General features: G+C 50.4%; 1 protein-coding gene across 2 annotated transcripts in view; it reads right to left on the bottom strand.

The window, feature by feature from the left end:
* The window catches only part of LOC114061890 (opioid-binding protein/cell adhesion molecule homolog), a 166127-nt gene that overhangs the window by 134320 nt on the left and 19426 nt on the right, over positions 1-12381 (bottom strand). The window contains exon 1 of one of the 2 annotated variants that reach the window (XM_027892800.1): positions 9279-9306. The exons of the other annotated variant lie outside the window; for it this stretch is intronic. The gene's annotated coding sequence lies outside the window, so the exon portion shown is untranslated. Of the gene's footprint in view, positions 1-9278; positions 9307-12381 lie in introns of those variants that run through there. 2 annotated transcript variants of the gene reach the window in all.

Consider the following 12381-nt stretch of genomic DNA (forward strand, 5'->3'; position numbering starts at 1 on the left):
TCCCTCTGCGCGGCCCCTCGCCAGCGCCCCGCAGTTGATTTAACCTCTGTTATCTCTGTGATTAGCCCCGCCATGGAGCAGATAGTTGGCTCTTATCAGCCCATTAAAGAGCCAAAGAACGCTGTTACCAGTTTTTTATCTACAAAACGCACACAAAGCCCCGCTGATTATTCTATTAATTTGTTAATGAACCTGTCTTGCCAGACAGACTCTCGGTGCCTTTGCGAAGTAGGGGTAGGGAATTTTAATCTTTCTAGGGGTTCGGGCCCTGGGCTCACAAGGTTTTTCAGCTCCAAACTTCTGTGGGATCTGAAACAAAAAGTTCAGCCCCGTTATCAGCTGCCAAACACATCTGTGAGGGTTCAGAAACTGCTCCTGAGAGGTGCTGCTGCTAAATACGGACTAAGAGCAGCTCTGAAAGCAAACACCAAGGCAGGGCTTGCTGCCCAGGGCAGCATCAGGTCCAAGCTCTGCATCACCCATTGCATCGCTGAGCTGAGCCAGCCTGGAGATGATGATTGGTACCAGCACCTTGAGCCCGACTTTGAGGAGTGCCAAGCACCCAGACTAACTCAAAATCCTCTATTTCCCAGTCACGAATGCCAGAGAGAGCCTGCACTGCCAGCACCAGGGGTACAGGATCCCCCTTGGGCTGGAGATACTCCTACAAAAAAAAGACAGAGCCAACAGCACAAAGGGAGGGAAGTCCAAGCCTCTGTCTTAGACCTCAGGTTGGACATCAGGAAGAATTTCTTCACTGAAAGGGTGGTCAGGCATTGGAAGGGGCATTCGTGGAGGTGTCCAAGAAACAACTGGACATGGCACTCAGTGTTCTGGGCTGGGGGACAAGGTGGGGACAAGTTGGACTTGATGACCTTGGAGGTCTTTTCCAGCCTAAATGATTCTGTGATTCTCTGGCCTGACAAGGCAGGTCTCTCTCCTTGCCAAGGACGGTTCAAAATCTTCCAAGTGACTCAGAAATAACGAGATATTAAAAATCATATATTTGAGGCTGCTTCTGTCGACCCTCTGAGCCACTGAGATTTGCAAGTGCACAACTCCCTTGCTATGCAGGAGCCTTCCCACAGCACCTTAATGCCTCCCAATCTTTAATATATTTACTCTTGCAACCCACCTTGTGCAGAAGTGGTGATATTACCACTGCAGAGAGACTGGGATGACACAAAAAGACAGAAACAAAATGAGAGATTTGACCTAAATCACCTAAATCCTGGGCTGGTGCTTTAACCACCAGCCTGCTCTTCCTCCCTTACAGCTGCTTGTGGCCAGAACTGCTTCTAACTAAGGAAGGGATGAAGAAAAGATCAGAATAACCAGAAAAGCATGGTGGACCTGCCCGGATTGTGCTGCGTTCCTGGCCTGCAAAACACATTTGTCTCCTTGGCCCACCTCGTCCTGAACACAAAAAACAACCCACTTGCTTTTCAGTTTATTTTTAGGCAAGGATAGCTGGATGCTTAAGTACTTCTAAAGCTGCCAATTGCACAACAAATTAAATGCATAACCCTGGAGCACTCAGAGGATGAATACATTACGGACAAAAGAAACATGTCATCACACCCCCACACAGCTTTGTTTACTCTGCATTCATACATGACTCTGTTGTCACCTCCATCCCTGACTCCTTATGATAAAAGACAAAAGGCAGAGAATTCCTGCTCAAACCCCCAAAGTCTCCATCTGATATGCACAAATGCAATTTGTCTCCAAGCCTCCCCAGGGCCCCTGGTCGCAGGGAGATGAATACAGAAAGAGCTGCAGGTAGGACCCAGCTGAAGTCCTGCCACAGAGGCTGGACTAGGAGCCAAGCCCAGGCGTCCAAAAACGCGGGACCGAGCTTCCCGAAACGCTCAGACGTTTGCATATCTGGAAGCAAACGATTTCCCATGGACACTTCAAGAGCTACCACTGTTCCTATAGGAACCTTTGCTGTTTATCGTGCCGTGTATTTCCTATTCACGCTGCTGGGTTTTTCAGCTGTGCTCTCCAAATGAGCCCTCCTGTTTTCACGCTGAACCGGGGCTTGATGTGAAAACCAGACCTGACACTACAGGAGAGTTTCAAAGCCACGTCACCTTCATTAGATCAACCACTCGGAGCCTCCTCATCCTTCATCCTTGTCTCCTCTGAAATGAGTAACCTCATTTGTATCACACATTTTGATGCCTCGCCCCAAGTTTCCTCTGATACATCCCCAATTTCAGGGAAGACTTGGAAGTTTCTTTAAACCAAAGCATTTTGAAACCAAAGCATCCACAGCACCTGGCAGGGCACGGACCAGCTGGGCCCGCAGGTCTGCTCCATCTGCTGCTGGCAACGGCTTTCCAGGTCAATGCACGTTTGCATTGCACAGAGAGGAGACAATTCGAGCTGTAAGGAGGCCAGGGGAGCTCTGCATTAATGATCAGGAGCATAAAAGCACAGGGCCCACAGATGAAAGGGAAGGGGGGATGTGTGGGAGACAGGCAGGTCTTCAAAGAGACAAAAATACCCATTTTGCACCCAAACACACTCTCTCACAGATCCTTGGGGAAGGTCTGTGGAGGAGATAACACTGTGGGAGGACCGAGCTCCACACAGGCCCTGTGGCAGGAGATTTATCCTCGACTCTCGGATTCTCATACCAAACAATGTGTTTTGAACCCTTCCCTAAGGGAAAGGCCACAGGAATCCCAGCTCGCCACATATTTTTGGTTCAGTTCTGGGGAGTGATTTAACAGGACACACACTGGGTAAAAAAAAAAAAATCACCCTTCAACTAAGCTTTTTACTAGCAGAGAGTCCATTTATAGCACTCCTTGCCAGGCATTTTGCAAATTTCTTTCCCCCACCACTACAAGGTAACACTGTGACACAAAGACAAACACACCAGTGCAGTCTTGAGCCCGATGGTTTCCTACAGCTGAGCACAACTTGGTGGCACCTCCTGACTATGGACCTAAGCAATTAATATCAGTAACAGCACATGAAATGGAGGCGAGCTGGAACACACTGTGGGGAACAAAAAAAAGCTTGGGAAGGGGCAATTCTGCCTTCTGCAGTCTGGTAAAGGGAACTAAACCTCCAAATCCAAGCCTTGTGTTATCACACAGCCTGCTCTTCCCCAGAGCATCATCCAGGCATCCTCACCCCAGAGGACTTCTCACAGCCCAGGATCCTCCCAACAGGCACTGTCGTCCTCTTTCTTGCCTGCCTACACCTTTCTGTCTAACCAGTGCTTGGTATTTGAGTCTAAAGGTTAATTAAGTGTGGCTGCAAGAATGAAAGGCCACAATCAATTACCGGGCCTGCTTGTCCATTTGAGTCAATTTTTAATCATGGTGATTTGGTATTTTGGGAGGCGTGGGGTGAAGAGAAGGGCGAAATTCTCTTTCTTTCCTCTCTTTTTGAAAGGTATTTATTCGAGCTGGATAATTCCCCTGTCTCCAGGCAGACAGAACGCCTTCCCCTGGCGCTCACCACCTTCCCTCACCTTCCCTTTGTTTCTGCGCAGTGCTCCAGAAGAAGGGAGGCAGCAGAAATGGGGGAATAATGCAAGAAAAACTGGATTCAGTAGATTCCCACTGCAGCTTTCCAGGCCTGATCCTCTGGATTTTACCTGCCCTGAGGCTGGAGACAGTGGAAACGGACCCTGCACGCTCAGGTGGGACAGCACATACGCAGGTGCCCCCAGACCCTCACCTCCAGCAGCTCTTTAAATTCCGCCCAAAACTTGTTTGCTCCGAGACACACTGCTCCAAAAAGGCTGCCCACCTACCTCCTCACCTGGATAAAAGCTCCCCCCCATATGCACACAAGACTTCTGAACATGACCCACCCACTCCCCCAAAAACACTCAGTGCCATCACCCCAACACTCACCCCTTCACTTACACCCGCCACCCCAAAACACAACACACTCCCCCGTTCCCCAGCAAACCTCCTTCTGCCCGTTGAAATAATTAACTATTTAAAATTCAAGCGGTGCTAATCGCAGCAGCCCGGGCTGTGTTCTCATTACCCAGGATCAATTCCTAGTTAATATTCACCTCCAGGGGCGGATGTGGCTGGAACGAGTTGCCGATTTCTCTCGCGCTACGCCAAAGCTAATGAGTGGCTCCTGCTATTGTAGTACAGTCACTCTCCTGTAATCAGTCAAAATAACAAGCAACAGCACCTTCCAGGGATGCAAAGTCTTCTACATAAATATACACAGACAGTCAGCCACGCCAATGGACTTCAAATCTCAATGAGCAATGGCCCTGCCCCAGCTCCTGGCTTAACAGGGCACCACAGCTTGTCCGCATCTGGAAGCTCCTCTGGATTCAGAGCATGGACAGCTATCCCTGCATCCATGCACAGACATGCTCCTTGGCCCTCACTATCTTCAACAAACGAATTCACCCACCTTGAGAATGATCTGCCCACTCATTCCCAAAGAATTCCATGTGTGTTGTACATGACACGTGGTAACTCGCAGCCCTGAGAGCCAACTGTCTTTCAAACCTCTCTCCATGGAAGAACACAGAGCTCTTACAAGACATTACCAGGGAAAATCCACCCTACTTGCTCCCTCTGAGGTGTTCGCTAACAGATCTCGCATGGGATGTGACTAACTTACATTTTCCTCTCCCACCTGGGTGGAAAATGGAGGTATCTGCTATTCCTGTGGTTTCTGTAAGCACTGGAGGAAAACCAACCCCGTTCCTCTGGGAAAAGCAGCCTAACACATCGAGCTGATGGGACCATCACCGAAAAATGGCACGAGCAGAACAACTGGCCCTGATTAGAAGGATGAAATGGTGAGAAACGGAGAGCACAGAGCAAGAGAGTGTGAATCTTCTTAGCAGGGCTGCAGACATGTCACACACACATCAGCTGGCTCATCCACATGGAGATGCCAGTGCCACGTCACCCAGGGACGCGCGGGGAGAAGCGAGCGTCGCTTCTCATCAGCCTTTCTTTGCATGGGCAGGTCACAGGACAGCAGGAAAATGGGAGCTGGCATGAAGCTTCATCAAATGTCCAAACAAGCCTATTTTTGTTCCTTACCAGCAATTAAGGGCGGAAAATTAAACCGGAACCTTCGCAGCGAGCTGTTGTCACCTCGGTGGGTGACAGGGACCTGTCCCCAGCCAGCACCACTGGAGGGGAGCGACCTCGGCCTTGGGGACAGCTCCAAAAGGAGAGGGAGAAATGCCCACCAGCTCTGCCCATCTCTAGCCATGGCACTACTGATGGAGCAAAGGGATATTGTCTCCCTGCTGCGTGTCCGTCACCTCCCAACAGCTCACAGGGGAGGAGGAAAACCACCGATGTCTCCAGGCAGTTTCCTGGCCAAAAATCAATAACTAGTATTAAAAAATGGATCCAGTTCCCATTGGAACAGACTGCTCAGGGCTCTGCCATAATTCTGCAGAACAGTCAATATTTACTGTAAGTGTCTCAAATCAAGACTGAGCTTCGATTTAGTGGGATCGTTATTGTGCGTTAATAACATGCCAATTGATTATTAAACATATTTACCCTGGGTATGAAAAACAGGCTACGAGAGGAAAGGGCATCTGATGCAGGAACAGGATGTTAACTGGGGAACTTAATTGTGCAGAGCTGCATCAGCCAAATTATCTCTCTGTCGTTAGGAAAGGTTTTATAAAGGCATTAAAATGCTGAAGATAGAGGAGCGATACATGAGCATTCCAGGGAGTTGGGCAAGAGGACACACTGCATCCCATCGATGCCTTGCCTGTGCCCACTTGCCTTGCCTGTGCCCGCTTCTCCTTCTGCACGCTGGAGGATTCACTGGTGCTAAGGGCTCTCCCTGCCCCCCAAAAATAGAGGTGAAAGGCTGGGAGCAGCTCACAAAGCAGCCAACCTTTATGGACAACCTCAGCATCAACTACTCCAAGCCCCTGGATCCTGTGTTTCTGCCATCAGAGCGCTCGGGAGAGCTTTGTGGGGTTCAAAGTGACACAAGGCTGGGTGCTGAACAAGGCTTTCTGCTGCCTGAGGATATTCACAATGCGCCCACAAATGTCACTTCAAGTAACACTTGCGGCTCAGCAGTCAATTCTCACTTTGAAAATACGAGGAAAAGTCAATTTCTGAGTGTTTTCCTCCTGAATCATACTCCTCTTGCTGAAAAGCCAGCATAACCGACAGGGCTTGGTATTTTCCTTGTCCTTTTCCCACAAGTTCTTGATGAAATGTAAATTATTTCCAACTTTGATCTTGATGTTTCCTGGCTCCTTCTGATTATGTTTCTTCCTTAACAATCTGACTCGAGCTCTCTCCCGCAGTAAAGGCTCTGTGCTCCCATCTGCACTGCACAAATTACTGAGCAGCCCAGTGCAATAGCTCAGAACAGGCCACTCTCTTCCCCAGCAATAGAAATTATTTCCATTTGGAGTAATATATCCTCCTGCTCGATGGACTGCTGCTCACCAGGCATTCAAATTTTGCTCATCTCGTGCCGCAGGGCGATTCTGAACACACCAAGCCCAGGTTGCTCGGTCACAGGATGCTGATCAGACTGGTGTTAGGTGCTTCCTGAGCAAAAAGGAGGATTGGGATGTCTCCCACCTCTCCTGAAGCCTGAGGAGGTTTAGGTGGAAGGGCTTTGCTTGGAGCTACCCAAAAAGTGCAGCGCAGCACTGGGAACCTGCAGGGCTGGGCTTTGCACTCCCTGCACATTCACTTCTTTGGCTCCACGCTGAGTACACTCATTATGTTTGGGCTACTGGGTACATTTTACATACAGCTGATAATAATATAAAAAAAAAAAAAAATAAAAAAAAAAAGAAGTGCAGAGATCTAAAGCCTGATAAAAAAAAAAAAAAAAAAAAAAAAGGGTAAGAAAAAGGGGAATTAAAATTAAGTTCAGACTTAGAGCACACTATGCTCTCCAAGAGGGATCTCTGGTTTCATGCCTGCACGCCCCACACCTTGCCTGCTGCACCCCCCATCTGCCAAGCCTCGGCACAAACACCAGCACTCTCCACATCTGGTTTGATCCTGGTCTCTGGGTGGCGAAGGAAGGCTGGATAATTCATGTGTTCTCAGAGGCAGCGAGAGAAGAAAGGTATAACTTGCCTTCAGGCTTCCCACCCCTCCTGAGACTCTCCTGGCTGGCGCCTCTGTGAGACTTTCTACTTTCTGCCCTAAAAAAAAGTGATTCTCAGTGTCCTTTGTAAGGGGCATCTTGCAGGGACCCCTCTGCCGGTTCCCCCTGGCACACCGAGCCCCCCCCAAGCTGACAAAACCTCCTTAGCCCCCCGTGCTTTCCACCTCTCCATTCCCCTAAACCCGCGAATCCTGGCAATCCTCAGTGCTCTGTCAGCACCTTTCATCAGAGGATTTCAGAGCATTTTCCAGACATGAACAGAACAAGCCTCCCTGCTCCCCTAGGGGGAGGGTAAGTAAGATTAAAATTAATCCCAGTTCAGGAAACTAAGGCCTGAGAGGTGAGGAGAGGGAAGATAAAATAAAAGCAATGCAAGAAATCACAGTAGGTCCCCAGTGCCTTCGATTTGCCTTCTGCTGGTCGAACTACAACGGCCAGACCTTGAAACACGGCCACAAGTCCCAGCACCACACTGGGCTGAAGAGAGACCTCAACCCTGACTCCTGCTCCCCCCAAGACCCACTGGCTCCTCTCCAGCACTTCCTCATCCCCGCCTCCCTGCCCTCCAGGGAGGTTTGGGAGAGACAGGGCCGTGACAAGCTCTCTGGAGATGCATGGACACGCCTGCAGAATATGACTTTTTGTCGCGGTGTTTGATGGAGAGGGAAAGTTTCCCTGGGAAGAGGCGGCGCTGCGGCAGCCCCCGCCACTGCTGCCGGAGGGAAGGTGACAGATAGGGTGGCGGATAGCTCTCCGTTTACCTCTCCTGTCTGCCTGGCTGCTGCTGGAATGAAGATAATCTATGAGCAGCAGCGTGCATCAGCACCGCTCTCTCCCCTGTATAAATCAGGAGGGCAAAGCCGTATTGAAGGCAGCGCTCCCCGAGCCTTCCTCCTGCCTGCCCACAGCATTATCCATCTGGTGCTGAAGGTCAAGGAAGCCTCCAAGAACAGGATAATCACTACTGAGGAGAGGGTTACACTCCCATCACGTGCAGGGTGGGGACAAGGCGAGCGTGGAAAGGGTGCAGGTGTCCTGCTCTGCTGCTCTCCCACTTTTTCTGACCCTACGACCACCCTGGTGGGAGCATCAAGAGGTTCTTTGCAGTGCTGCCTGCAAGGGTTGGGTGGGTTTGTCGGCTCTCCTGCTCTCTGCTATACACCATCTTGATGTGCTCCTCTTGACCTGGAGGACCAGAAATGGTTTTGTGCCTCCTTTCCGGAGAAAGGAGCCTCCAGGAGTGAGAGAACTCAGGATATACAGCCAGCTGCCATGTGAGAAACACAGCTACTCAGACAAGAGGAATAAGACACAACAGGAAACACTTCTGATACCCTAAGGATCAGCTCTGGTAGCAGGAAGCATCACCACTGATGTCTCTCTAGGACCACTGTCTCCACATCTGCGGAGGGCCACTTGGAGCTGGGCAGAGGATGAAACCCAATCCAAGCAGAGCAAGGGTCTCCTGCACCACCAGGCTTGGAGGCTGTGATTCATCAGCCCTGTTGACACGGTCAATAACCTCATCCCTCTTTTTGACACGGCCATGATGGAAGAGGAGGTCGGAGGGTGTTCAACAGGCCCTGAGGTGACTGATGGTCAGGAAGAGTCAGACTCCCCCCCCGACTCCCCGCCCCAAAGTGAGCCCAGCCCTCATCCACCATAAAGGTCCTTCCCTCCTAGGAACTTGGCAATGGCCTTAATTCATCTGCTGAACAACTTAAAGTCAGTGCCAGACGTGAGCTGATCGAATCATCGAACCCGCCCTGGATCTTTTTCCCCTCCCTCCAGCACAGCCACTGCCCAAAGCACCACCCTGCACTCGGGGTTTCCTTTGATTCATGGTTTTCCTGGACAAAAGACACTTATTCCTTGCTTGTTTCCCTCTGTGCCACCTTGCAAGCCGTGGTGCCAAGCTGCTCCTGCCCAACTGGCAGAGGAGTGTGTGCAAAAACCAGCCCTGTCCCCCTTTTTTTGGGACATATTTCTCTCTCTCAGCCAGCACAAGGGTTTAGCACAGTGGGTTTTCAGAACCCCACCGTAAGGAAAAGCAGGATGGCCCAAGGAAATCCAGGCTTGGTACTTCTGGCATTTGTCTCTGCCAGTCAACAGCCATAATTGGTCCCTGCTTTAGGAAGGAAAAAGAAATAACCTACCTCCAAAAACACCTCTCCAATCAATAAGAATTTGTCCTTTGCATCTGTGGCACGGTGGCTGGGGGCTCCCTGGGGCTGCTGCCAGCCTATTTTTCTTTCCTTTCTCTGGCCCATCGTTTAAGTCAGGTGCTGAGCTTCACCTCTGGACCCTCTCTCTCCCCCAAGCCGATCAATAACTAACCCTCTGCTAATGACCTTTCCATCCCTCTGGAGGAGCAGATCCGTCAGAGAGCAGGGATGAGCCAGGAGCTTGCTCATCCCTTCTTGGACAGTGACTAATTGCTGCCATTAGATGCAGAATTACAGACAAAGAAGGAAGGCAGGGAAATGACTGACCCCATGTTTAATGCAACCGGTGTCCGAGTGTCCATCGCTACCGCAGTGCTGAGGGAATTCTAATGCAGCAGGGAGGCCAAAGTCCTCCTGGGGCCAGCCCTGGGCCAGCCCAACTGCACATCCAGGCTGGGCCAGTTATTCCTTACTGGAGGGGAAGATGTTGCTGGTATCAGCAAAGCTTTCCCCTGGCAAAACACGACCTCTCTCACTCAGACTGAGTATCTAAGACTAGTTAAAAATCTCCTGCAGAGCAACAGTGGGCATTTCTCTGCTCCTCAGGCTCATTTTGAAGATCTCCAGCACATAGGAAATACTCTTCCCCTGCAGCTGAGCTGCTTGTTTAATCACCAAGAGGCACACTGAAGGGTATGAGGAAAAATCTTTCCCTGTGAGGGTGGGCAGGCCCTGGCACAAGTTGCCCAGAGAAGCTGTGGCTGCCCCATCCCTGGAAGTGTCCAAGGCCAGGTTGGATGGGGCTTGGAGCAACCTGGGCTGGTGGAAGGTGTCCCTGCCCATGGCAGGGAGTGGAATGAGATGAGCTTTAATGACCCTTCCAACCCAAACCAGTCTAGGATTCTATTAAAATGCATTAAATCATCATGCCACTTAAAAATAAATAAATACCCACAACTGCTTCACCACCCCACTTCTACCTCACAGCTGCTCTCCAGACATCTCTGAGCCCAAACACATCTCACCCTGGCAGTGAGGCTGGGTTGGACACACAGTGACACTGTGACCAGTGACACCTGCTGGAGCCTGGGACATACCCAGGGCAAGTGGGCAGGTGCTTTTGACTTACACATGGAGAAAACTGGCTTGGAAAGGCACTGGAAGAGCATAAACAAGCAATTCCCACCAGTGTGGAAAGCAGGGAGAGCTTTTTATTGCTGCTGTCGTCACCACTGCTGTTTTCCTCCCTGCAAACCCCAGGCCAGACTATCCCTTTTTGTAAAGCAAGCCTCTGATATGGAAAATTTCAGCAGCTTTCAGCGCACAGCTGAAGCAACATATTCCCATCTCAGCTTGGCCTGCCTGTCTTTATGCATCTGATTGAGCCTGAAGATCTGCACTTCTGCCAGTTGCAGCTTTGCTTTGGACTCTGAGTCAAGTTTCTGTGTGCTGGGCTCTTTTGTGGGGGATTTCTAAGCCCTGAACTGCCAAGCTCAGAGTGAAACAGTCAAGGCAATTATTCTGCGCTGGATCAAGCCCAGCCGAAAAGCAGCAGGCACCTTTCTGCCTGCTCCTGGTGGGTTTAGACCGCGAATTTACAGAGGAATCAGAGCACACTGTATAGCTGAGCATCAGGATTCTATTCAGCTCAGAGCAGGTTGCTAAAATACTGATGGCAGCAGCCCTGCCTGGCCTCTCTACACCTTGTTTGAGCAGCAATAGAGGTGGCTGGACTGATGCCTCCAGGAAAATCCCTCTGGGCTGTCAGGCTCAGACCCCATGGGCCCATGACCCCCTGGACCTGCCACTAATAGTGTCCCAACACCATCCACACCTTGGGGCTGGCAGGCACAGGGCAGTTTGAGTCCGTGAGGGACAAGAAGAGGAGGTTCCTTTGGTGTTTGCTTTGCAGTCAGGAGCGGATGGCTCTCATGTCTTCGTTAGGATAAGAAATGACTGGTCATCGGAGTCAAAGCAATTAAGAAGAGCAATTACCATAACACACCGCATCCTTCTTCCCTGTCTGCTGTCTTGCTTAATTTCCCAATTCCACGCCTTTCCTGGGAAAGCTCTCATGGAGCTTCTCATGTGGCGCTTTTAACCCGTCACAGAGGTTTCCTCCCCCCCATCTTCTCTGCAGCTGCCACCCTTCACTTCTCTCCCTGCCTCCTGCACCCCTCTGCCAGCCACACTGAACCATGGCAAAGCATGATTCACCAGAGTAAAAAGAAAGTAAGTCCTTAGCACTGCATCTTTTCTCCTGGTGCAGTAAATACTCCTCAGTGCATCACCTCCTGCACTGCCAGCTCTGCTGCCACGCATGGCCCCTTGGCATCACTCCTGCCTCAGGCCCTGTTCTAACAAGGCACAAGCAAGACAGTGACGGGCCATATTTTTGGGTTTTTCTTTTTTTTTTCCCAAAGCCATTTCAAGTGTCTCTTGTGGGAGAAGAATGCAGGAGACATTTTCTAAATATACACACCCGTATCTTTCTCAGGAGCGATACCATCGGCTGCAGACAGGGACAGGAGGTACAACCACTGAGACAAAGAGAGATTAGACAGACAGACAGACCAAGAGCAGGAGAAAAATGTGCATTTAGGACGTGTTTCACCTAGAAAGATTTCCAAGTGCCTTGAGAATAGAGCAAAACTTTGCAGCATCGAGCTCTGAAGTGCACCCACTCCAAGCTCACGTTTATCAGCGCACCCAGTGGAATATTAAACCTGGCTAAAAATCTAAGCTAAAATTCCCTAGTGTAGAAGGAAGCAAAGCACCAGACCTCCCTGTAGCCCCCCTGCCTTGCACCAGCAGCTCAACAGCCACAAAAGCAGGATTCACTCCCTGCACCTAAAACAAACTACATCCCATCAGCACCAGGATGAGCATCCACATCCTGCATCCTCTGTGACGCATCACTCAGCTCAGGAGCGGTTTTTCCAGAGACACAGCAAATCTGCCCAGCAAACCCGGCTCCTGGGGACTCCAGGAGATCCACACAGCCACAGTTACACATCTGTAAACCAGCAGTTTAATCTCAAAGGCAGATATAGCCTTGTTTGGGAGCTGTTTTGGCACAGATCAGAGGACAGTG

The sequence above is a fragment of the Empidonax traillii genome, unplaced genomic scaffold (assembly GCF_003031625.1).
Source record: "Empidonax traillii isolate 1590-97213 ecotype Southwest subspecies unplaced genomic scaffold, ASM303162v1 scaffold369:size587591, whole genome shotgun sequence".
NCBI classification, from domain to species: domain Eukaryota; kingdom Metazoa; phylum Chordata; class Aves; order Passeriformes; family Tyrannidae; genus Empidonax; species Empidonax traillii.